The sequence below is a fragment of the Lichenostomus cassidix genome, chromosome 1, assembly GCF_008360975.1.
Source record: "Lichenostomus cassidix isolate B80296 chromosome 1, HeHo_3.0, whole genome shotgun sequence".
In the NCBI taxonomy this organism is placed as follows: domain Eukaryota; kingdom Metazoa; phylum Chordata; class Aves; order Passeriformes; family Meliphagidae; genus Lichenostomus; species Lichenostomus cassidix.
This window is the reverse complement of record NC_139479.1, coordinates 74,282,256-74,305,327: the sequence shown is the minus strand read 5'-3', so window position 1 is coordinate 74,305,327 and position 23,072 is coordinate 74,282,256. Positions and strand designations below refer to the sequence as shown.

Below are 23,072 nucleotides of genomic sequence, written 5' to 3'. Positions count from 1 at the left end.
TGAAAACTGTAATATTGAACTCTATATGAGACCGAAGCAAAAAATAATGAGGGAATCTTCTGGGCATTAAAAGCAATTACCAACTAAACTAAGATCAATGATGTGACAAACTGCAACACAGGAATGATTTTGCTTGCTTGAACTGCTTCATCTACTTTCAAGTTCCAAACAGAAATCTAACTTGGAGCCTCTGAATTTCATGACCTGGTATAATTTGCTTAGTTTACAACAAAAACATGCAGATAAATTTATCAATACAGTTACCTTGATGGCATAAAACTCATCTGATGTGTTGCATTTATTCTGTTACAAGGCAACAATACACCACAGATCAGACTCTGACATTATCTCAACCTGAAATGTATATTTACTCTTGACACCAAACATGGTATTTTTTTAAAATAACAGTTGTAGTTAGGTCATCATACAAAACTACAGGAGAATAAATCTCCAGTATGTCAACAGCATCATGCAGCTTGGTGTCTGTTGATGGCAAACTTTCTGAGCGCACTAAATCTCATTGTTTCCTCCTGGATACTGAGCCACCAACCACGACTCTTCGAATGCAACCATCCAGCCAACCCCTTTTGCAAGCAGCCATACTTCTCTCTTACTCTATGTATGCAGACTTAACATTTACTACCTTCAAACCTCCTCTGGGCTACCTGTATCTGCCATGTGCATAGCACTTCACAGCAAAATATTATTACAGAATGACTGCTCCCTCATAATTATTGGTTTAAGAGGAGAAAGAGGACTTCATATCAGGAACTCAAGCCTCTTTAAGTCTTTAATGACGAAGGGGAAAGAACTTAGGAAACTAATATGGAGCTGTATTTTGATTTTCAGTTTATATCTGGCATCTTTTGCCTTAAAATGACTGTTTCTACGCTTAAAGAAGATTAAAAAGGCCTCACCTTAGTTACAGTGTACTGCCTAAAAGTGTTAGGGATATTTTGTGTGCAGTGTCAAAAACTCTGTCAAAAGCTAGGTCATTAAAAAAAAAAGTACATATCTAAATAGCATGGTTATGCTAAGGATAAAAGAAAAATGTATTGTGGTTGAAGTCTGGCATGTGTTCGGGAATGCAAAACAGAACACTCTTGCAGAGAAAACATTGGCAGAGTCTCAGTTATAACACACAGTTATTTCCACTATAGTATAATTCAGATATTTCAAACATTTCAAACATTTATACTTCTTGTACCATCATAATGCTTTTGAAAATTCACTGCATTAGAGCACTGCATTTGTGGGGCTGAAGGACAGGACACAGCAGGCAGAGATGACATTCATCAGGAGCAGAGGGATGCCTCTGCCTGAGGCAATGACACAGTTCTACCACACATTTTTACATGCAGCTATAGAATTTCAGACTCCAGTAACAGACTCAGCTTCTACTACCCCATGTCTGAAACAGTGTTGTCAAAAGGTGTTGAGTACCCTGGTCTTTTGCTTCAGAATAGCAATTTTTGCACAGTAGGTGCAATTTATTCTTGATCACAGCTAACCATTAAAGTAATATTAAATTTTAGTTCAAAAACAGTAAGGAACTCATTTCCTGTTTAAAAATGGGACCAAAAAACCTTGAAGCAAACAAAACTTAATGATAACATCTCTCCCTACTCCTATTAAAATACTAAATATTAAATAAAACCACTTAAGCATTTCATTCCTTAACCAATGAAAATCTTACTCAAAAAAAGGAAAGAAAACAGAATATATTCAACATTGCTTCACTTTGGACTTGATGAAATGCAGAGAAAACCTGTTTATCTACCTCTGAAACCAGCAGGTTTTAAATATGGCTGTGCTTTGTTTTCTTTCCATGCAAGACAATATCTAAATCATTGCTCTACACCACCCACACAGCCATACTCTCATGCCCTGGCCAGAGCCCAGCTTTATTCTTTTCATCTCAAAGAGAATCAAGGCTTTGTCCTATGAAAGCAAGCTGAAGCCTCCCTTGCTGTCACCAGAGCACCAGAAATACCCAGTGGATGGTTCACACCACCCACAAGAGATACTGACAGTCCAGGACTGTCCCTGGACTACATTTCCTGGGGCAAGGACCAGGACTGCTGGGGCATTTACAGCTCTGACTTCTCCAAAACAGTGGTGGTTCAGGACACTTTCATAATGACTTAAGGGAAGCCTTAGAGGGAAGTGGGGTAGAACAAACACTCAATACAAAGGTGTGCATGGTCCTTAAAAAGACAACCCTTACACCTCAAGTGAGTTTTATCCATCTCGAATTATCCAAAATTCTTTTACCATGTGTCTTCTTTGCAATCTATTTTCCCCTCCTAAATGCTAGTATATAACTGAACAATGGGCCATGACCCCCCTGATTCACTCTGCTAGTGGCACCAGTATTTTTGGAGCATAGGTAATGGATACCAATGGCACCAACACAACCCTGCAGTTTCTTGTGTTGCTCCCTCCAAATAACCATGATGTCAGTGAGGCCACTCCCTTACAGCAGGAGTCCTTCATACAAATAAAGATTACTTCCTTGACCCCAAAAGACGATGCCCGTAAGAGTAGGACAGCAATTCCAGCTCTCTGAGGCTGTGAGAGCCCTGTGATTAGTTTATTAGAGGACTTGGAAGTGCCTTGCAATAGTGCCAACTTTCTCATATCTGACCATATACTATATAGAGTGTTTTACTCTATGTATTTAAGCAAGAAGAAAAACCCAACACACAATGTTCACTCCAATTACTCACCAAGATATGAAGAATCTCTCATCTCATGGACACAATCAAAAATAAACAATTATAACACATATTCTTCTGAGAACAAGCCATGGTTGTTCATAAAGCTTTTGAATTGTCTGGCAAGTCCTTTCTGCTTATTGACAGGCTGTAATTGCTGCCTCTTAGCTGAAGTGAACCTCTAGCCTGGTGTCTGACCTTGTGCCTGATCCCTTTCATCTTTTATATTGACTTTGATAAAATCTGGGCCCAATGCATTTTCGCAAATTACCACAACTTGATACCATTTTGCTTTTGACAGGCTTCTCCTAACTCTGGCCACTTCTGTGGTTACACTCACTGCAACTATCTGGTATCATCCAGGGATCAAAATGTGCAAGTGGTTTGTTGCTTATAAAAAAAAAATAATCTCCAAAAGCCTCCTGGAGGTCAAAGGAAATTCACCGCCTACCCTTGAGCTAAGCTCTCCTCATTCTTGGTCTCAGTGGGCTTGAGTCTGGAGGCAGAGTTTGGCTCCAGGTCATAGCAGAGGCTGCCAGCCCCCAGCAAGGCTCAAGTCTGGCACAGACCCCAGCAGAGACCTCGGCAGCAGGCGTGACTGCTGGGACCTGTGACAGAGGTGGGAAGCCTGGAGCTTCCAGAGCAACCGCAAGGAGAAAGCTGGCAGTTCTGCGGGTAAACAAGATTTGAAACAGATATTTTGGCCACTCTCTGCTCATAGATTTGGAAACAGAAAAATCATCAATAGTTTCTCAACAAGAAAAGCCACAATGAAATCAACATTGCGATAGAGAGGAATGCAGGCCTTTGCAAAGATCCAGGATTTCTAAGTAACAAATTCCAGAAAAAGAAGGCAAAGCTGACACTTCACTTGGTTGCCAATGCCTTCTGAACAGAAAGATTGAATTGGCTTCTTTGTGTTGCGCAGCTATCCCTGGCCCAAAAGTCTCCCAGAGGGGAATGGACCATTCCTGCACTCTCTTCCCACCTTGAGTCCAAGACATTTACCAGCTTGAACCCACACAGGTAATTTTCTCTCCTCTCTCCCTCAAAGCAGCAGAAAATAAATACATGTTATGTTACCTAAGGTGGGGCTCATCCAAGTACAGTTATCTAAAGCTGAGGTGTCTCAAGGCCTTTTCCGTAGCTGGCCAGGAGAGGCTGCCTTGGAAAGGAGTTCAACCTCCATGCATCCTAGAACGGGATGTATTTACCTTTTAATGGCCAAAACTCGATAATAAAATTCTCACCAGACTAAGTGTGCCATTTTTCGGGCACCTTCTTTCCTACACAAGAACAAGACAATTGAGAGGAGCAAAACAGTTGCCAAAATAATACTAAAATAAAAATGGTCTGCATCAGTTCAGGGTCATCACCGGCTTCAGATGAGGTCAGGAATTTCTGTAGCAATCTGAGCTCTCTGAATTTCACAGTGGGGGTCTGTGGTGGTGATGTGACAAAGCTACCAAGCTGTTTCTGTGTCAGATTGCTCTCCTAGCCCCAGTGCAGTGTGTTTGTGACACTTCTATGCTGACAGGAGAGCATACACAGACTGTGTCTGGGATGAGAATCATCTGCTACAATTTGCTGCGCTCAAATGTTAGAAGGCAGCTGGCTTCAGCTCTTTTATGCGAAGCAAAATGAAGGAGAGGAGACACAGAGGGGAAATGTACTACTTTAGATGTTCCTTGTAGCCTCACTCCCCTGCTCCCTTGATCCTCATTAAATGTTTGCTCAACCCATCAAATTTATTCAACTATTGTTTTCCCAGCTCAGCTGTTTTTCAGGGACTTTGACAACACAACCATTCCTGATGAACATCTGGGATCCCCAGCAATCTACTGCAGAAGAAAGAGCAACGCATAGTACAAAAGAAAAGAACAAAAATGGCAAAAGATGTGGCTTCATCCAAACTGTAGCACACAAGCTTCAGAACCTCGCTTTTCCATGCACACAAATGCACACAAATGAAGAAGGAAGGCTAAAAAGGTACCTTGAATGAGCACTACCATGCAGACTGCTTTCTAGAATACATACATTTTGAGAGTAGTTTTTACGTATCATAATAAAAAGTGAGCTCGAGTTAATACATGATTCCTGAAACAGAACAATTTTAAAGCCTCATAAAGACTAGGAAAGGCTACAGTGAAGGAGATCTAAATAAAACCACTAACTGACTAAAAAAAATCACTAGAAACTGGACTGGGAAGAGTAGCCAGAAAGATTGTCTAGCAGAAAAGTCGACAGCATCTGAACATGAGCCAGCAATGCGGCAGCAATGTGCCAAGAAAGCCAATGGCATCCTGGCCTGTATCAGCAATAGTGTGGCCAGCAGGACCAGGGCAGGGATTGTCCCCATGTACTCGGCACTGCTGAGGCCACACCTCAAATCCTGTGTTCAGTTCTGGTCCCCTCACTGCAAGAAGGACATTGAGGGTCTCAAGCATGACATTAGAGATCTTTTCCAACTCAAATGATTGCATGATTCCATGAATGGAAACTTAGGGTTCTCAAGCCTCTGCACAAGTTTCAGCTGTCTGTGACCTAAGACCAGATGGAACTTGGCTCTCCAAGGGTGACTCTTGGCCAGATACAGGTAAGTAAGGGTGAATTAAAAAAAAGACTAAGGAGAACTTAATCACTATATTTTTAAGTTACGCTATTGCATTTGAATTCATCTGCTTCTAATCAGCCCATTTAAACTCAAAATGAAAACAAGTATGTCTGTTAAAACATATAATATTAATACTGTTTTACTTACACTGGATAACTGAAATAGTACATGCTTGTTGTCAAAGTTTCAAAACAGGTCAAATACCTAAAGTGGTTTATTAGTAACTAGTTAAATGGAAGACAGTGGTTAAGCACCTGGACTACAAAGAGCTGAAACTGATTCTGACAGCACTAGTCTCTTCTGCAAATACAGATAATGTATCTTTCTTGACAGTTTATTTAGGTATTTTTGGTTCACTGAATAATTCATTCCAAGCTAAAACCAACCAAGAGCTGAGAAAATAAGAACCAAAACAAAAAGCTTCAGAGACAGCTTGCTTTCTGATTTCATCTTGTGAATAAAAGCACAGGGTGAGAGGATGAGCACTGCAGTTCTGAGGCATTGAATGCAGTTATCAGAAAAAAAACATATTAAGCAATTAATTATAATGTTCTTTTGTTTAATAAATCACTGTTATAAATCATGAAACTTGCAGAAAAATAATGAAAGGCAAAATATATTTCACATGTATAAGGTAGTTTTGACTCAAACATTTTAGAAATGCTGCTTTTGAACATTATTCAGTAAATCTGATATTTTGTTCCTGTGCAAGTTGGGACAATAATTATTGCTATCCAGGAAGAAGTGTATTACTCCTTTTTGCTTGTTCATTTTACTAAAACAGGATCTTAGTGCCCCTGGTGTTTCTGAGTTGCAAAAGAGATGCTAACAAGAAGTTGCCACTTGACAGCTTGCAGAATGGGCGGGCTTTGCTCATGGGGCAAAATGGCTGCCAGGGAAAGTGCATTGTATGGAGTGACGGTAACTGCAGGGCAACCTTACAGCCTCTCTCCTTAGCCCCTGAGTGGGGAGAGCCAGTGCAGAGAGCACAGATCAAGCTGCATGTGAACAAGAGACTCCTGGCGAGGGCCAGAGGCCACAGCTCTGCACAGCAAACACATGAGGAGCAGGATTAGCTCCTGCAAAGTGTAAGCCAAGAGTCAGGTCTGCAGACCTCATGCTCAAAACGCAGCTGTACTACACCCAACATAGCAGCCCTGCTCTGCCATGCTCCCCTACCCTCCTTGCAGCCATGCAAGGAAAGGGATCGAGTCGAGGTTTGGGGGGCATAACTGACTACAGAAAACATGATATCCATAAACTGACTGAAAAAAATAGTACTCAAATGAACAGGAAAAAGAAGGAGGTGTTCAATACTGCTTCTTGCTCCCTTAGAAGCAGACTCAAAAGTGTAAATGATCACTATAACTAAGTGCAAAAAAGAAGAAAATGAGGGAAGTCAATGTGAAGAATTCCTCTTCTAGAGATCATGTTGCTGAAGTATTTGCTTTCTGTTAAAATTCTTCAAGCTATAAATTTAAAGTATCGCAGGTCCTTTATCACTCTGAGAAGACAAATTTACGCTGCTTAATTTATATCCAGGAGAAATGAAGGGAAAAAAGCTTCACCTGACACTCAGTTATGCAGTCATTTCTTAGCTGTGTTGTATTACTGCACAAGAGAGATAAAGTACCATCACTGGGGAAGCTCTGAATGCTTCAATGTAGTGAAAAGCTTCCTTGGCGCGTGTCCTTGAACAGCCCCGCATCAGCTTCCTCCAAACATCATGCTGGAAATGAAGGGCTGGCAGACTCCAGGAGTGCCTGGCCACTATCTGCAGGGATTCAGTTGCTGGAAAGACTCTAAACAGTTTTCTTCAAAGAGGCCACTTCATTAAAACTTTAATATATAAATGAAGTTTGGTCATGTCAAACATTGTTTGGGCACAAGAAAAAGAGTGCTGTTGGGACAGACAGAAAGTCTGCCTGAGTTGCATGGTTTGGCACTAGAAAAATCCCAACCCCTTTCTGGTACTGCAAGGGGAGAATCAGCAGCAAGAATTAGTCAGTGGTGGGTCACAAAAGCTCAAACAATGCTGCCATGCTTTATTTTTACTACCATAAACCAGAAATTATTCAGGGCCGTACCTGCATAAACAACCTATTTCAATGCTTCATTTCAAAAAAAGTAAACCAAGAGGTTTTACTTCACAGCATATGACTACAGCATGACTTTGCTACTCTTGAGATGCTGGAGAGGAGAGGAACTGTGCCCACATCCTCCACCACTCCCCACACACTAAGCTGCTCAGCAATGTTTTGGGGGTCAGAAGGAGAACAAGTGGTTCACTGAATGACTCAAGCTCCCAGTGCAGAGACAGCCAAAACCCCAGAACTTGGGATCTTGGACAATCCCAACTCCTCCTGACTCCCCATGCTACCATCACAGGTGATGGGTACCTGGCAGTGTCAAGTCTGCTGATCCACACCCGCTCATTGCTCTCTTGAGCTCCAGAATCCTGATTGCTGCAGTGCTATCCATGCAACGCAGGAGGTCTGAGCTCAAGGATCCTTAATTAATTCCCACGTCCTTAGTGAGGAAACAGAAGCTGCTGAAGCATTTTGGCTTCCCAAAGAAGAGCAGGAGTTAGCTGTTTTGTTTATCTTGTTGGCTTCTTCCAGGGTGGCCCTGTGTGTCTTGAGCACAAGGAGTTGCACAAACAAAAACAACATTACTGGGCCTTCCAGGCTATTTCTGGTGGGTGTGGAGCCATTCCTTGCCAACACCCAAGTGCTCCGCCCAGCTGAGCTTGAAAAAGCAGTATCGACCGAGGCCAAGCTCTATCCTACAAGATCATCAATTATCTCATTGAGAATCATCGACTTAAGGCAGAATTTATTCTCTGGGGTAGGGAAAAAGTTACTGGGGGAGATGCCATGAGATAGCACCATGGATAATCAGTGCACTGTAAAAAAAAAAAAAAAACTACAAAGCAAGCCAGGCTGTAGCAGAGCAGTACTACAGAACAGGTATTCCACATCCATGATTTACACAAATGTTACGAGTTCAAGAGGAATTACTCTAAAAAGCCACGGGATTTATTAGAAGGTGTTAAACTTTCTATTAGTATTTTGACCTATCACATATAAAATACAACAGGTATGCAGCTTTTGAGAGCACATTCCCAATATAACATTTCTTTTTCTTATTTTCTATTAAAGGTTTCATGAGCTTTCAGCAGGCATTTTATTCCCACAGAATTTATTTGAGATCCTTGTCTGTTAGTCCAGTGGTGGTCCAAAAGCACTTGAAAAGTCTCTCGACATTTTCTCCTCCACTGTTAGATCCTTGCAAAAGGTGACACATTCTCCATAAATGGCTGGCTAGCTGCCCAGCACAGGAAAGAGATTAAGCACCTGCCACCTCCCCTCCTATTTCTCTAAGAAGGAAAGAAAGGGATATCTTCTATCCTAAAGAACCTGAGCTGAGCTGCATAGACATGCAATTGTGGATGGCTGCTGTGGGACGGTATGCGGGAAGGACTCCAAAGAACAATCAAGCAGAATCAGGAAAATTGTCATCCTCAGAAAAAAGGGAATTCCACCTAAAAAGGGAGCAATATGGAAAGACCTTGAAAATTTGCATTTAGTGCTTTTGAGCATTTTAGAGCAATGCTTGCCGACCTGGGAAGATGCTGTACTGCAGAGTTAATGCAATGGCTTCACTTGCAGTGTTCCTCTCCTGCCAGAGGGACCCATTGCTGAACAAAGATCTGCAGCAACTCTGGATCTGCAGGAAGCATCACAGTCACAGTGGGTTTAAGAGAGAATGCAGCCTCATCCCTGTTCCTTTCTCTTGTGAAGGATAAGGGAACGAAACCAGTCCAGCATTTAAACAAAATACCAAACATCCTCCCCCACCTCCCCCCCAACCTGGTATTAGAAAGAAACAATAGAAACCACTCAGATCTCAATGGATATTAATCCTCACCTTGTATATTATTGCCGTCCACCATTTAGAGTACAATTGGTTGTATATCAAAAATAGTTTACATGTGCCTTTAAGTTTCTTTTTTAATTAGCAAGAGTAAGTGTGTTTATGAGGTTTAACTAAAACTTATTGAAATAACTGCCTGGTGGTTTTAAGAATTAAATACTTTTCATTTCCTAGGCTGAAAATGGGACAGCATATTTGTGACACAGAGGGTGTGGGGAAGGTCAGACACTTCACTGAATATAACTTCACTTAAGTCTCTTTCCAGGAAGTCAGCAAAAGTGCCACTGACACCTTTTTCTGCCAAAAGAAAGCAGGCCAAGTAATGGTTGGGTTGAACCTGAAATGAAAAGGATATTCCTTTACTTTCCTAGAGCCAAGGAATGTCATGTAAAGAGGCCAATCACTCCAGTAGTGAATAATTTGGCACAACAGAAGAGGCAAAAAGATGGTGACAACATGCCCATGCACAGCCAGGTACCCTGAGCCACACTCTCCAAAACCTCTTACCCTCTGCACAGGGATAGAATGAAAGTCACATCACAGTGCGGAAAATGGACATTGTGGAATATAAGCAGAACATTTACAGATGGCAGAATCAAATAGCTTCCATGCAGCAGGTAATTAATTACCTTGTGGAGCTCACTGTTACAGGATATGGAAAAGGATAACAGTTAAAATGAGTTTAAAAAATATTAGACATTTCTAGAGGATGGATTCATCACAAGCTGTAAAATATGATGGTTTGGATGCGAGCTATGGCTCAGCCAGTCTCCACAGTGCTATTGATTACTGAAAGTTGGGAGAGTGTAGCAGAGAAAATGTCTCCAGCTTTCCTCTGATTTTATATTCCTTGGCTCGACCTTGTGTTATTGCAGTCTTTGCACAACTGAAAATAGACTCTCTGTGTGCAAGAGGCTACACCAAGAAAGCCAGAAACTACATTGTATTAGGCACTGAATGCTTTTATGGCCCTGGGCAAGGCATGTGACCTCTGTTCTCGTTCTGCAGTCACCAACTTGCAAGCAGTTTGTTGACAACTAATTAGCTAATGTTTATATGTATTAAACATGAAATAGAATTATAGAACCATTTAGATTTGAAAAGAGCTTTAAGATCATCAAGTTCACCACTAAACCATGTCCCTAAGCACCATGTCTTTCAAATACCTCCTGGGGCAGTGACTCTACCAGTTCCCTGGAGAGCCAGTATTTCCCCCTGTATCCAGTAAATGGCAGAGATTCTCCTTGACCCTTTTTTCTGTTGCTAATGTATTTGAAAACATATTTTTGTTATCTTTTATGGCACTAGCCTAAGTTTTTGGATCTTTGGCCCTTTTAATTTTCTCCCTGCATACCCTCATGACACCCTTGTAGTCTTCCTGAGTTGTCCGCCCCTTCTTCCAAAGCTGACAAACTCTCCTTTTCTTCCTGAGCTCCGTCCAAATCTCTTCTTTCAGCCATTCAAATCTCTCCATCCCCTGCTGGCTCATTTTTCAACACATGGGGACAACTTGCTTGAGGTTTTCTCGCTCTGGGGAGGCAGGGGAACCCCAAAACCCCACAAAAAGAGATTCGCCCCAGGTGCCTACCACGCTACTGTGGGCAGAGCGGATCCAGAACGCGGAGAGCCCGTGCTTGAGCTGGCTTCTCGAAGACAGGATAATAGAAGCCTCAGCGAATAAAGGAAATGCAGTCTCTCAGCTTTTAGAATCCGGGGTTTATTGGTGGGACAGCGGGGAGGAGAAGGCGGATGGGTCCGGGACGGAACGCGGGGGAGGATAGAGCTGGGTTCCGAAGAGCAGAGAGCGCCAAACAGTAGCGAACATGGGGTTAAGAGGGATGGAAAGATGGGAGGGGTTCTGAGAGAATAGCCAACTGGGACGCAGGGGATACAGATTGACAAGGGCTTCAGGGAATGGGGGTGCAAGGAGGGAAGAACAGAACTTTTAAAACCAATAATAACACTGCGGGTAAAGAACTTTCTGGCTCTTAACTCAATATGATAGGGGAAGGCAGATATGCAGTGCCAATCAGACACACTGCTACATCTGCTCCTGCATCTTTAAGATTTCAACGAGCCCTGATAACGCCTGGTAAAGATCCTATGTATCATATTCTACATATCATTAGTGAGTCTCACTTAACAAATCCCAGAGAAAAATATTTATTAAAAATCCATTTGCTTTAGGAAATTGTACAAAGAAGTAGCTGTTACAGCTTCTATCACAGCAACCAGACATCTAAAAAAATCATCAGTATATTAAAATACTTTATTAAAGCTGTACAGCCTTGAGGGAGAGATGCAGATGACACAGCCACTTTCACTCCATTGTTACACAGCCTCAAAGTCACAATGCTAAGTTTACATGGATACAAGCCAAGTGTCAGAAATTTGCAGAGATGAAATATCACATAAGAAGTATCATCCTGATGGATGTCACCTCAGAGACTGTAGAACACAAACATGACTATGCCATGGTCTGCTGTGATGGCAACTCATGGAAACCACTGCATTATCTTTCAAACTACCTAAATCTGGATACCTGTCATAGTACGGGCGCAGCACCATAAAGCTTAAGGTGAAGTAACTATCAAAGCTTTTGCCCAGTTCCTTGGGAAAGCTTCCCCAGCTATCCTCAGCTCTATGTGTATGCTGATGAAAAAACATAATCAAGGCAGTCCAACATTACACTGGGTATACACAAAGGTGGTGCTTACAATCAAAGAGCTTACTAGGTGGGATAAGCCATCTGAAGCTTCCTACCCAGTCTAATTCAATGTTTGGGTTTTCTCCATTCTCACAAGAGCTGGAATGTCCAAGCACAGAACCAAAGCTGACATTTTGAGTGTAATAATAAATATCCAGTTCTAGACACAAGATTTTCTGGGTATCAGATGTGAACTACATTTGTACCTCCATCCTTCATTCAGGTTGTCTGCTGTTCTAATTGAATAAAGTAATAAAACTATCACTGTGCTATGTAAAAAGCCTTAATGTGGCTGCCAGAGCAAATTAAGAGACAAAAGGACCAGTAGTTTATCACATCATTTACTGCTGAGAAAAACAGTACATTCAAGCTATTACCGCTATTATGCTGCAAGTTATAACAGGAAATCAATAAGGGTAAGAAAGAGAAATGTCCACATTCATCCCCAAGGCACAGAAATCTCCTCTCCTTTATGCAAAAGGCAAGGAGAGAATTGAATGACTGCAGTGTTACTGAATGATGTCAGAAGGCACATCTGTTACTCACAGGAAGGTGTTGCCACTACAGCCATTTAGTGAGCTTTGAGTATTTGAAATTCAGCGAATTTCCCAGCATACAAACATCACATTCTAGCAAATGGGGTGCAGAAGCACACACTCTGCCCAGCAGAGTTCCCCCCAGCCCTGACACTGACTGCAGCTGGCACTTCAAGATGCTGACAGTCAGGTCTAACACCCATTTCCTGTGCAAGTGTCTGGAAAGGAGCTCCCCTCTCCTCCTGCTCTGCTCCTGCTTTTCTTTCTAAGCCCAGCTACAGCACAGGCTGTTCTTTCCTCCCCAGCTCATTGCTTCCTGACCTTCAGGACCTTTCACTGAATGTTGCTACTTGCTGTTATCATTGGTATACTTAGAAAAAAATACATATGTACTACAGAGTAGTAGCAGACTAGCAAGTAACAGACCTCTGAATGAAAGGTCAGCTCATTCTCCTTGGGGGAAAAAAAAACCATTAAGAATTACTTTTTCAACTATCTTGCATCCATTCTGGTTGTAGTGTGGCTCTCCTGAGAAAGCGAAGGAAAGGAAAATACAGGCAGTTAGGTCACTCATGATCATACTGACTGGAGTATGTTCATTCCACTGAGCAAGTTCTGCTGCCACTCACATTAACCCACTTTTGCTGCATGATTTTCTCCAGCCTGTGCTGTGCGAGAATTAAGGCACCAGTTACTTCTGCTAAATTACAAGGAAAGTCAAACTCAACCTAGAATGTTAAAAGTATCTGTGGTGAGGGTGGATAAGGGGGAAGATGGACTCTCATTAAATATTCTAGATTCCCATTTATTTTTCATTTATCATGCATCCTCTATTCTCTGTTTTTTCACAATTTTTTTAAATCATGTATTAAATATATTAACTTCTCTCTAGCAACAAGACACAAACACAGAAATTGGCAGTTTATCATAGCTTTCAGCTTTTCCAGCCATTTTTGGTCCCAGTTGCGCAACATCTTGCATGTGCTACAAGCTCTTCAGAGAAACACATGGCCTAGCCTATTCATTTACAAAGAGACTGAAACAAAGTTGAAAAAATAGTGTAAACTAATATATTTTCCCTGGGGACTAGGGCAAATAAAATAAGGAAAAAAAGGAAGAAGACAGGTCATAGATCAAAGAAATGCCCTAACCAAAGTTTTTAATTGAATGGAAATTCAGAAACAGCTAGCATGCAATAGCGGGATGCAGACTTCTGTTGTGCAAAACCAGTCCCACAAGACATTCAGAAGGTTAGACAGAAAAGAAAAAAAAAAGGAAAGAAGAGGGGATTAATATCACCTTGCCTTAACATCAGTCTGAGGTGGGGTAAAGATTTCTCAGGATAAGCCTGTCATTGTTCACTGCCTGCAGACAGAACCCAGATGACCAGCTTCAAGTACACACTGCTTAAATCATTGAGTGAGATGAATTCAAAGGTGTCACCTCTGCTCCATTTCAGTGGGACATTCTTCAATGAGGAAAAAAAAGTATCTGTAAAGTGGCTTCGGGGAACATCTGTGCATGTATGTGACTTTGAACCCACTGCCAGTCTGTGTTCTACTGCATCTCCCTGTAAACAAGATGATATCATTTTCTATTTTCATCCTCTCTGGCTAACTATTTCATCAACATTTCTCCTGTAATCACTAACTGACAACACATGCTAGCATTTTCCAGCACCATATTTAACACTGTATACAGAGAGATCTCTGCCAAAGTTTCACTGTCTCATTGGCATGTTAGGTAATGCTGGAAATATTCACTGACCAGAAAGCTTGCCACCTCCACAATCTACTCTCTCTCTTTTTTCTGGAAAACTACTTGATAATGACTCTTTCCTGACTCTGCAAGACTCAAACTTTCTGGAATATTATCTTGATATTTGAACGCTTCATTACAATAATTAATAGATTAGTATAATTTCCAATTAAGTTCACAATGTCCTTTTTCCATAATGACACCCTAAACCTCAACCCCTTGCTTCTCTTAAGCAGGAGGTTACAGCTCAGACTAGTTATGTGTGGGACTAACAAAGTACCATGAAGCTATACCAAATCTGAAGGATCACCACACTGGAGACAGCAGTTGCATTCAAATATTTCCAAAACAAAACTTAAACATCTCTCTTCATGATAGGAAAAAAAAAAAAAAAGACTTTATACATAAAATCATGTCCTCCAGACCCCATGGCTTAAACAACTGTATATACATCACTGTCTCACAGCAATCCAGGTCTTTGGATAAGCATGTATCATAAGGCATCCACACTTTCAAAGTTTTATGAGGCTTTCTTCAGCAGAAAGGAAGGCAGAGGGGACCAGATGTCACAGGGAACACAACATGCCTTAAAAGGTACTCAACAGAAGATAGAAGTTCAGTTTCATCAGCTGGAAAAAAACTAATTCCAGAGCTCTCCCACATGGAAAGGAACAGACCCAACATCCTGAGTGAAAAAATTCTGTCATAAAAACAACCTTCACGAAAGATCCAGGATATAAAGCAAGGTATGTATTTTTGGTAAAGTAACTGTGTTATGACCATGCCTTTCGCTGGCAGATCATAAGCTGCTCAGAGTCTGGAAATCATCCTGACATACACCTCACATAAACAGAGCATAGCTATTTGACTTCATGTCACATCTTATTTTAAAGTTTAGTGTAAAGTTATCTTGAAAAATCTGAATTCCAGTCAGTCTCTGAAGTGACAAAAATGTATAAAACTGACATAAAGAACAAGTTGTTTTATTGTCTTAAAATGCTGGGAGTATTCTCTCACACTAGAACAAATTCACACACTGAAAATTTTCTTAGCCAGTACACATCTTCTATTTTCATTACCATTATCACAAATATTTGTATTTGAGGCACAGAGAGCTGCTATAGCTCAGACAAGCCTAGACAAATTCAGACTGAAAATGAGACTAAATTAACTCCAAACCAGTGGAATAACGTAACAATGGATTCTAGCAAGTTTAAATGTTTTAAAATAGGATTTTTAACTAATGAAACAAAAATTTCCTCTAAACCTATTCAGAAATACGTCACTACAATGAAGTAATTATTTGGTGAAATACTACAGTCTGTTTAATGGAGAATGCCAAAATGAACCTTGTGGTTTCTTCTGGTCTATAACTTGCTTGCAAGTTCTGCAAGAACTCTTCTCATGGAATAACTACCCTGGGATAAAACCCCCTGCATTTATAACAATAATGTGAGCCCACCACAATGGCATTATTTGGAAAGCCACTGTCAGCATTACAGCTGTAATGCATCAGGCCTCTCCTCTGTACTACCCTACTTCTGCTGAAAGAATTCAAACTAGAGTGGCATGAAACAAGAAGAAGGTTTCAAAGACTCAAAAAAGCCATAGCCTTTGTTTAGAAATAAGAGAGATGGTGAGAACAGTCTTTCAATTCAACATCCACATGGTGATCAGCAGCCGCAGTGGGAATAACATTAATACACATATGGAGTGGAAAGAGATTTCAATGTAAGAGACAGATTCCTCAAAGTCTTTCCACCCTAAAAAAGTATTCAAGTTTCTTTTATTGTACGGTTTATGTTAGCCTCACTCATTCTTAAAGCACAATGCCCCTCTCAACAGAAAAAAAAGCCCACCAACTAAAAATAATACCAAATACATTAGGTTGTTCTGAAAAATATGCAAATACTGGTTGCATTTCACCCCGCAGTAACATGAAACTTTTGCTGAGAGTCCCCCTTATTCTAGCTGCTGGCACACAGCAGCACACTCTGTGATCTCCTAGGTATAGGGATTTGACAGTGCATCTCAGAAGGAGATTTTCACCTTTAGGCCACTGGTTCATGTAACTTCTCCAATCAGCCCTTTGTTTGCAATGTGCATGCATGGACACAAAGCTTTACTGCTGCTGAAGTCAATGGAATGGAAGTATGTGCTTGAGTGTTTTCTTGATTTAGGGACAAAAACTAAGGCTCTTGAAAACAAGAAGTCTGAAAAATGGGTGTTGAAAGTTGGGACTCACTCTGATAGAGAATTCTCCTAAGTATTTAACATGCAGTAAATCATGAGCTCTTGCTCACTTTCTCCCACATAAGCCAACAGAAAATCCCAGGGGTGCAAAGCTTTAGAGCTCTAACACGTAACCACCTCAATGGATTGTGTATGCCCAGTATTTCAAGAGTATCAACATTATCTTCACTTTCCACAAAGAATTGTGATAAATGGACAGAATTAGTCCAGGTATAAGACTGGCCTTTGACTGTTTTCACAAAAACTCTTCAATCATATGTATTTTTTGTCAAACTATCTTACTATTTTTAAGTATGTGAGACATGCACTAGGTGAGCTACAATTTAATAATTATACTTTGATAGAAGCATGCACAATAGAATTCAACAGCCAAAGGGATTCTGTACAAGGCAGCATATCTACATGCAGAATTTTAGAGCTGGTTACCCATGAAAGCACATAAAGTCTGTGTGCCTCCTTGTCAATATCCACTGCTGAGTATTTAACCTTCAAGCCAATTGGAACCAATGGGAGGTAGGAAGAGAGCCTGCAAGGTACAGTATTTCTGCAAGTTAAGAGAAAACAGGGCACCATCTAGAAAAAGGGACTCTGCTAATGACACTGGCTCAAGAAAAGGATGTGCAGTGGGAGGACCCTCCCCAGGTATCGGGCAATCCACACTGGCTCTCATCATAAAGGCTAAAAACCCTAAAGAAACCAGTCTTTATTGGTCCACTGCCCATAAAACTACTTATTGTCATTCAGAAAAGCATTTTAATAGCTCAGCACCCAAAACCTAATTCATCTGTCATCTCTGTAAGTCTTCAACCACTCTTAATATGCTGTCCACTGTTGATCAGCACTACAGCCCTCATGTGCTAAAACTGGAAACCAGTGCCCTAGTTCTGCATTCCAGAAGGGAATAGGAAACAAAACAACTTGGAACATCTTCCTATTAGCAAGGGTCAGTTTATCAGTACACAACATGATCATTTTCTATAAATACACCACGACGTTCATTTCAAAGAAAGAGGAACACCCAAGATGGAGGAAAGAGTTCATCCGGGAGCAAACAGACATAAACTTGGCACATACAAATCATGGCCAGAATGGTAGCAAGGTTGCTAAGCAGCTTTGTTATAGCCCCCAAACAGTACCAGTAGTAGCAAAGAATACACTGTTTTTAAGATGGAGTTCACTTGACCTGTATACTGAGACTTGGACTGAGGCAACCCTTCCAACTCCAGTGTAATCTAAAAAAAGGACAAAGGTGGAGAGCTGGCACAAATGAAGTATGTGATTTTTAGCAATGGATTTCATAGAAAGTATGAAGAGCACAAAATTACCTTAGGAATACTGCCTAGCAAGGAGACAGAGGCAGCTTTGTTAATGGGTAAAGCCTCAGATCCCAGAGAAAGACAACCTGTGGGTAGTGTGAGGCAGTACTTATCCCTACTGAAGGCTACAAGGTGGAACGAGCTGCACAGGAAAACAAAGAACAGAAACAGCCAAGTCGAAGAATGGGAAAGGGCAATCAAGATGAGAAAATTCCTGGCACAAGGAAAACAAGCCTCTGAAACTGGACTAAAGCTTAGGGTAGAGAAACCACAGGCTTGCAAAATGTAAAGGACACTGAGTAATCTACTCCCAGGATTAAAAACATTTAAATTTGTGGCTATCTCTGAGCTGTAACTCTCAGCATTTTTAAGATCAAGCCAGAAAGGAGGAGGAAAAAGCCACCTAACAGACGTGAACCTCATGAAGATGTCAAGTGAAAAGATGGAAAGCTGCAGGAAAAGAAAGGAGGACCTGAGCTTTACTTTTAATGCATGTTGAAAGCCTTCAACATGCAGACTAAAATTTAGATATGAAATGCTATTATTCTCTTCAGTTCCTTCCTTCTGAACCAGTCTTTTCCCCCAGTGGGCAGCTATTCCATCCAAGAGAGGACTGATGCTGAGATCCTTTGGTTCTGATCACTTCCAAGTGAGTTTTTTCAGTGTGTTATCAGATAATAACCTGAGGAGAGGAAAACCAGCTACAGCTTGTCCAAACCATTATCTCCAACATATTACACACATCTGCCTTTGCTTTTCTGTTTAATCTAAGCTCAATAATGGGAGCCAAGAAGGAGCCCTGCTGAAACAGGTCAAATCAGCCATTCAGCCTGATATCTCTCTTCTGATACTGCTTGTGCCAAGCTCCCCAAAGGGCAACCTAAAACAACAATAGGCATAAGCAATTCTGTAATATTAGATAACAAAAGACAACATATTTTGGTTCAAAGCTTTTTCTTTTTTTAAATTCTATTCGGATTTTTAGCCCTATAAAGATTTGGTTAATTTAATGACAGTTTATATTCAATTTCATTCAGGGCCAAGTTCTGAACTTTGGAAACAAAACTAGTAATGTCATTATCTTCCAGGGCATATGGTCAAATCCAGAAGTGTCTTAGCATTGCTCAAAAAATATTAATCCATTTGTCTCACATTAGATGCAATCAAATGTCCTTTAGAAATATTCTGAATCAAGCCTTCTACCACATGAACTTTTGCAAGTGAATTTATTAAATAAATAAATCCTTGCAAGACCTCTACAGAAATACTGTTTTTCATTTAAACTGGGGTCCATCATATTCCCAAAGAGGTTCAAAGAAACAATCTCATCTTAGCTTTTCCATACTGTGCCATTTATACATCCTCTCATTTCTGCATTTCTATTTACTAACTCTTTTTTTTTTTTTGGTGCAGTTTATTTAACCAAATAAAAGATGCCTCACAGCAGTAAGACAAAAATGCAACACTTAAGAGTCCCCACTCGATGTTTCTGCGTAACATCTTTTCAAGCTTAACTTTGAGAAGAGAACTAGTTAACAGTTATACCATTTAAACTACAAATTATTTGTGGACACAAACATCCAAGTTGCAAGTAGTTTTTTTAACACAACTAGTTGAAAGAAAATAATGTAAAGGGCTGGGTAAGAACTGGCTGGGTCTTTTCTTGAAAAGAAGGAAATGGGCCACGCTGAGTAACGAAGTTTAGTTGTGCTGTAAATTCAGTATGCGTGAACCAGAAACAGTATTTGGATTGTTGGAAAACACTCAGTTTCTGGCTGTAATTATTTTGGTTTCAGAGCCATTGCACAATGCTAAACAAACATAGACTCATGGTGTTCCTAACACAAGATAAATCTCAGTCTAATATCCAAAATGTGATTTACTTCTCTTCTACTTCTCCCATGCAATCTGTCATTTATAATATTATGTGTATGTTGAACTTTCAGATAGGAATTTTATACTAACTACCTTTACTGGCAAGTTTAGATACACAAACCTTATGTTCATTCTTAATGAAACAGAATCTCTCTCCAGACTCTTGCTCTCATTAATTTCTTTTTACTATTATTATTTAAAGAGCCTTTAATTTTTTCTTCTTGAAAAAGAAGTGAAATTCCCTACTTTCTATGGCTCTGACTTTCTTCCTTTATGTGTTTAAATTCTAGTATCTGAAACAGTCATAGCTCTCTGAGAAATAACAATATGACTGGATGGGGATTTCTCAAAGCTCCCAATACCTTATTCCATTGAAGTCACTGCCAGCTTTATTCCACCCTCCTGTGAGATGAGAACTAAAGCAGCATTGAGGCCTGATTTCATGTTGCAATGTTTCCATAAATGGACTTCTAGGTATACACAAAATCTATTTCTTAATCCATAAGCACTCAATAACATCACCAGTACGGATTTGCTCTACACCTATATTCCCATTTGTGAGTTTCCCTAATAACTGTTGAACCTGTTGGCTAAATTGAGAATAAAACCTCACAGGTATTATAGTTCTGTAAGCTTTCTGAAGACTATCAGGAAAACTGAGAGAAGAGAGACTGTAGTAATGTCTCCCAGGGAGCCGGGAAAAGCCTCATCCTCACTGTTCAGCATTCAGTCCAGGGGGAGAATGTAACAGTATGCCTTAACACTGGGAAAAGTTTAGAATGCAGCTCATATTCACAGAATCACAGAATCACAGAATCACAGAAAAAGACTGAGTTGGAAGGAACCTACCAGGATCAATGAATCCAACTCCCAGCCCTGCCCAGAACCATCCCCAAGACTCACAGCATGTGCCCAGGAGTACTGTCTAAACATTTCTTTAACTCTGTTAGGAAGCCTTCCAATGAGGTACAAAGCCTTAAGGTTTTAGCAATACTTCTACTGTACAAAGAATTACACTTAATTTGAATTAAATACCTTAAATAATGTTCAAGACTTAAAACAGTAAGATTTAGACATTTTATATCTGCATTTAGACAGATTTATTTTAAGTAAGAAAATGCTAAAGTCTAAATATCTTCAGGATTTTTTTTTACTTTTTTATCTTCTAATCAACAAGGGAAAACAGTATGTTACAACATGTGAGCAGTAGATGGCTACCAAATATCTCCCACTACACAGTCTGAGGCACAGGAACACATGTAGGAGTCAAAGACTACATGCACTACAGCTGCTCTGTACAGATCTTGAAAGATCTGTACCTACATCTGCAGGTACAGATCTTTCAAATCAGCATTATGCCTGAGAGGTTTTGGTCAGGAGGAGTGAAGGAAGGCAAAGGGAAAAGAGCTAGTTGAGCAGTGAAACACTCAATACAACTCAATACAAATACAACTGAAAAGATTCAGAAGGTAGAGGAACTGGGCTCAAAAAACGTAAATTCATGTTTGCACATACATGTTCATGTAACCAGCCCACACCCAAAGTACCTTATTATGAATGTTACCACAACAAGATTTAGGATGTTCTTTGCAGTTTTGAATCAATCTCTTTTCCCTCCAGTTCTTGCAACTCTGCAGCAACCTCTGGCTCAAGTTTTGTGACTATGTACCTTCAGCCAGGTGCTGCCTAGAGCTGCTTCCTTACAAGCAGTGATTTCAAACCCTGACAGAAACCTCTGACAAATTCATTCTCCGTGCGTCAGACACTAATGCCATTACAAGGTCTAAACCAGCTGGCAGGGGTGATACGTATTAATCTCAGTTGACCTTTGTACACATAAAAAATTGCTAACAGAAGATCTTGTCAAGTATATGCTGGCCTAAGTCTATTTAATAACTGCCTGGGATCCTGGAAAAAAAAAAAAAGGAAGCCAAATCTAATCCTAAACCTGCTCTTATTCCAACAGCAGTGTCAACCCTCCCCACTTCATCCCAAAAGCAGTGCTAGTGAACATTTATTCTTGAAGCTAACACTTCCTAGCGTAATGGACTGTTATTACTTGCTAGTCAGAAATAATTAGCATGATGCCATTGCTCATCACTACAAAGAAATCTTTACTCTTATCCTAAAGATGCAAAGTTTGGAAGAGATCAAGAAGGTCCAAACCACATTCCTCAGACAGTAATAAAAACTGGAATATTTTTAGGTACTTTTGTGAGCTTGCTGTGCTAGTGACCTACTTGCCCTAGACTCACTCTGTGTTGACTGCAAAAAGAAGACACATGCAGAAGGTAATTCATCCCACCTGAAGACAGACATCTAAAACAAATGGGATGAGCAGTTCTCTGCAGGTGTCTTTCTCTCCCCCTAAATTATAAGGGGAGGTTTAACAAGATGTCCCATTTTTCAAACCGCCAAGTTTTTTTAAAATGAACTTTTTTGCTCTACCAGTTGCATTTCAGCCTCATTTAAATGGTAAGGCAGACTGAATCTAAATGCAAATGTATAAGAATCCCTTATGCACAAGGCAAACCAACACCTACATACAGATGTATGCACATACATACACACACACACACACACACACACACTTTTCAAAGGCCTGCAGCCAGGACCTGAGATAAAGTGATTGACTTCATGACATATCTCCTGTTCTACTGAGGAGCTGGGCAGATGGACTGAATCACATTTGAGATTTCACCTGGATGCTAAAGGCACTGGTAGGAATTTATTCTGAGTTTTCATTTTTACTTTACAATATTGTTTGTTTAAAAAGAATATTTAAAGACACAACCATCAAAAACATACTGTCCACAACTAAATATAACTTAGCACAAGATCAAGTAATTCTGCTCCCTAGGAATAAGAGCTACATTTAATAATATTTAAAGCTGTTTTGTCTCATCATACATATATTGCGCAGCCTGAATTTTGTGATTTTTAAGACGTCAGAGAACACATTCATAATAATGAAAGTTGTTTTGGCTATGGTTTGCATCAAGCTCCATTCAGGTAGAAATCAGAATTCAATTAAAACGTGTATATCCCAGGATTTTAAATAGTTCTTAGTTAAAAAGAACTACCTAATTGTGTTGAAAGTACCAGAAAAAGAAGTACCATAACACATTTGACTTAGTAAACAAAGAAAATCCGCCTATTCATCAACTCCCATTGCTTCTAGTCACACAATAGCAGCCATACTTCTGAAATGATTCACGGGCCTCTAAAAAAAAGAAAATGTAAATCTTTTTGAAAACATCTGTGCAGGTGTGTTCCTATTTTTATTTTGGATATTTTTCTCTGCAGTGCTGACTTCATACATTTGTTTTTTACTTATGGACTGAAGGAGAAAACCAGTTC

The 23,072-nt window shown here is 40.2% G+C and overlaps 1 protein-coding gene and 1 long non-coding RNA gene across 6 annotated transcripts in view; one reads left to right on the top strand and one right to left on the bottom strand.

Annotated features, from left to right (window-relative positions):
- PDGFD (platelet derived growth factor D) overlaps positions 1-23,072 on the bottom strand; it is a 137,320-nt gene that overhangs the window by 96,908 nt on the left and 17,340 nt on the right. The gene's annotated exons all lie outside the window — the stretch shown is intronic.
- Positions 2,174-4,569, top strand: LOC146444927 (uncharacterized). Its single transcript, XR_014852998.1, has 3 exons — positions 2,174-2,234; positions 3,646-3,743; positions 4,489-4,569. It is a non-coding gene; the product is annotated as an uncharacterized LOC146444927 (long non-coding RNA).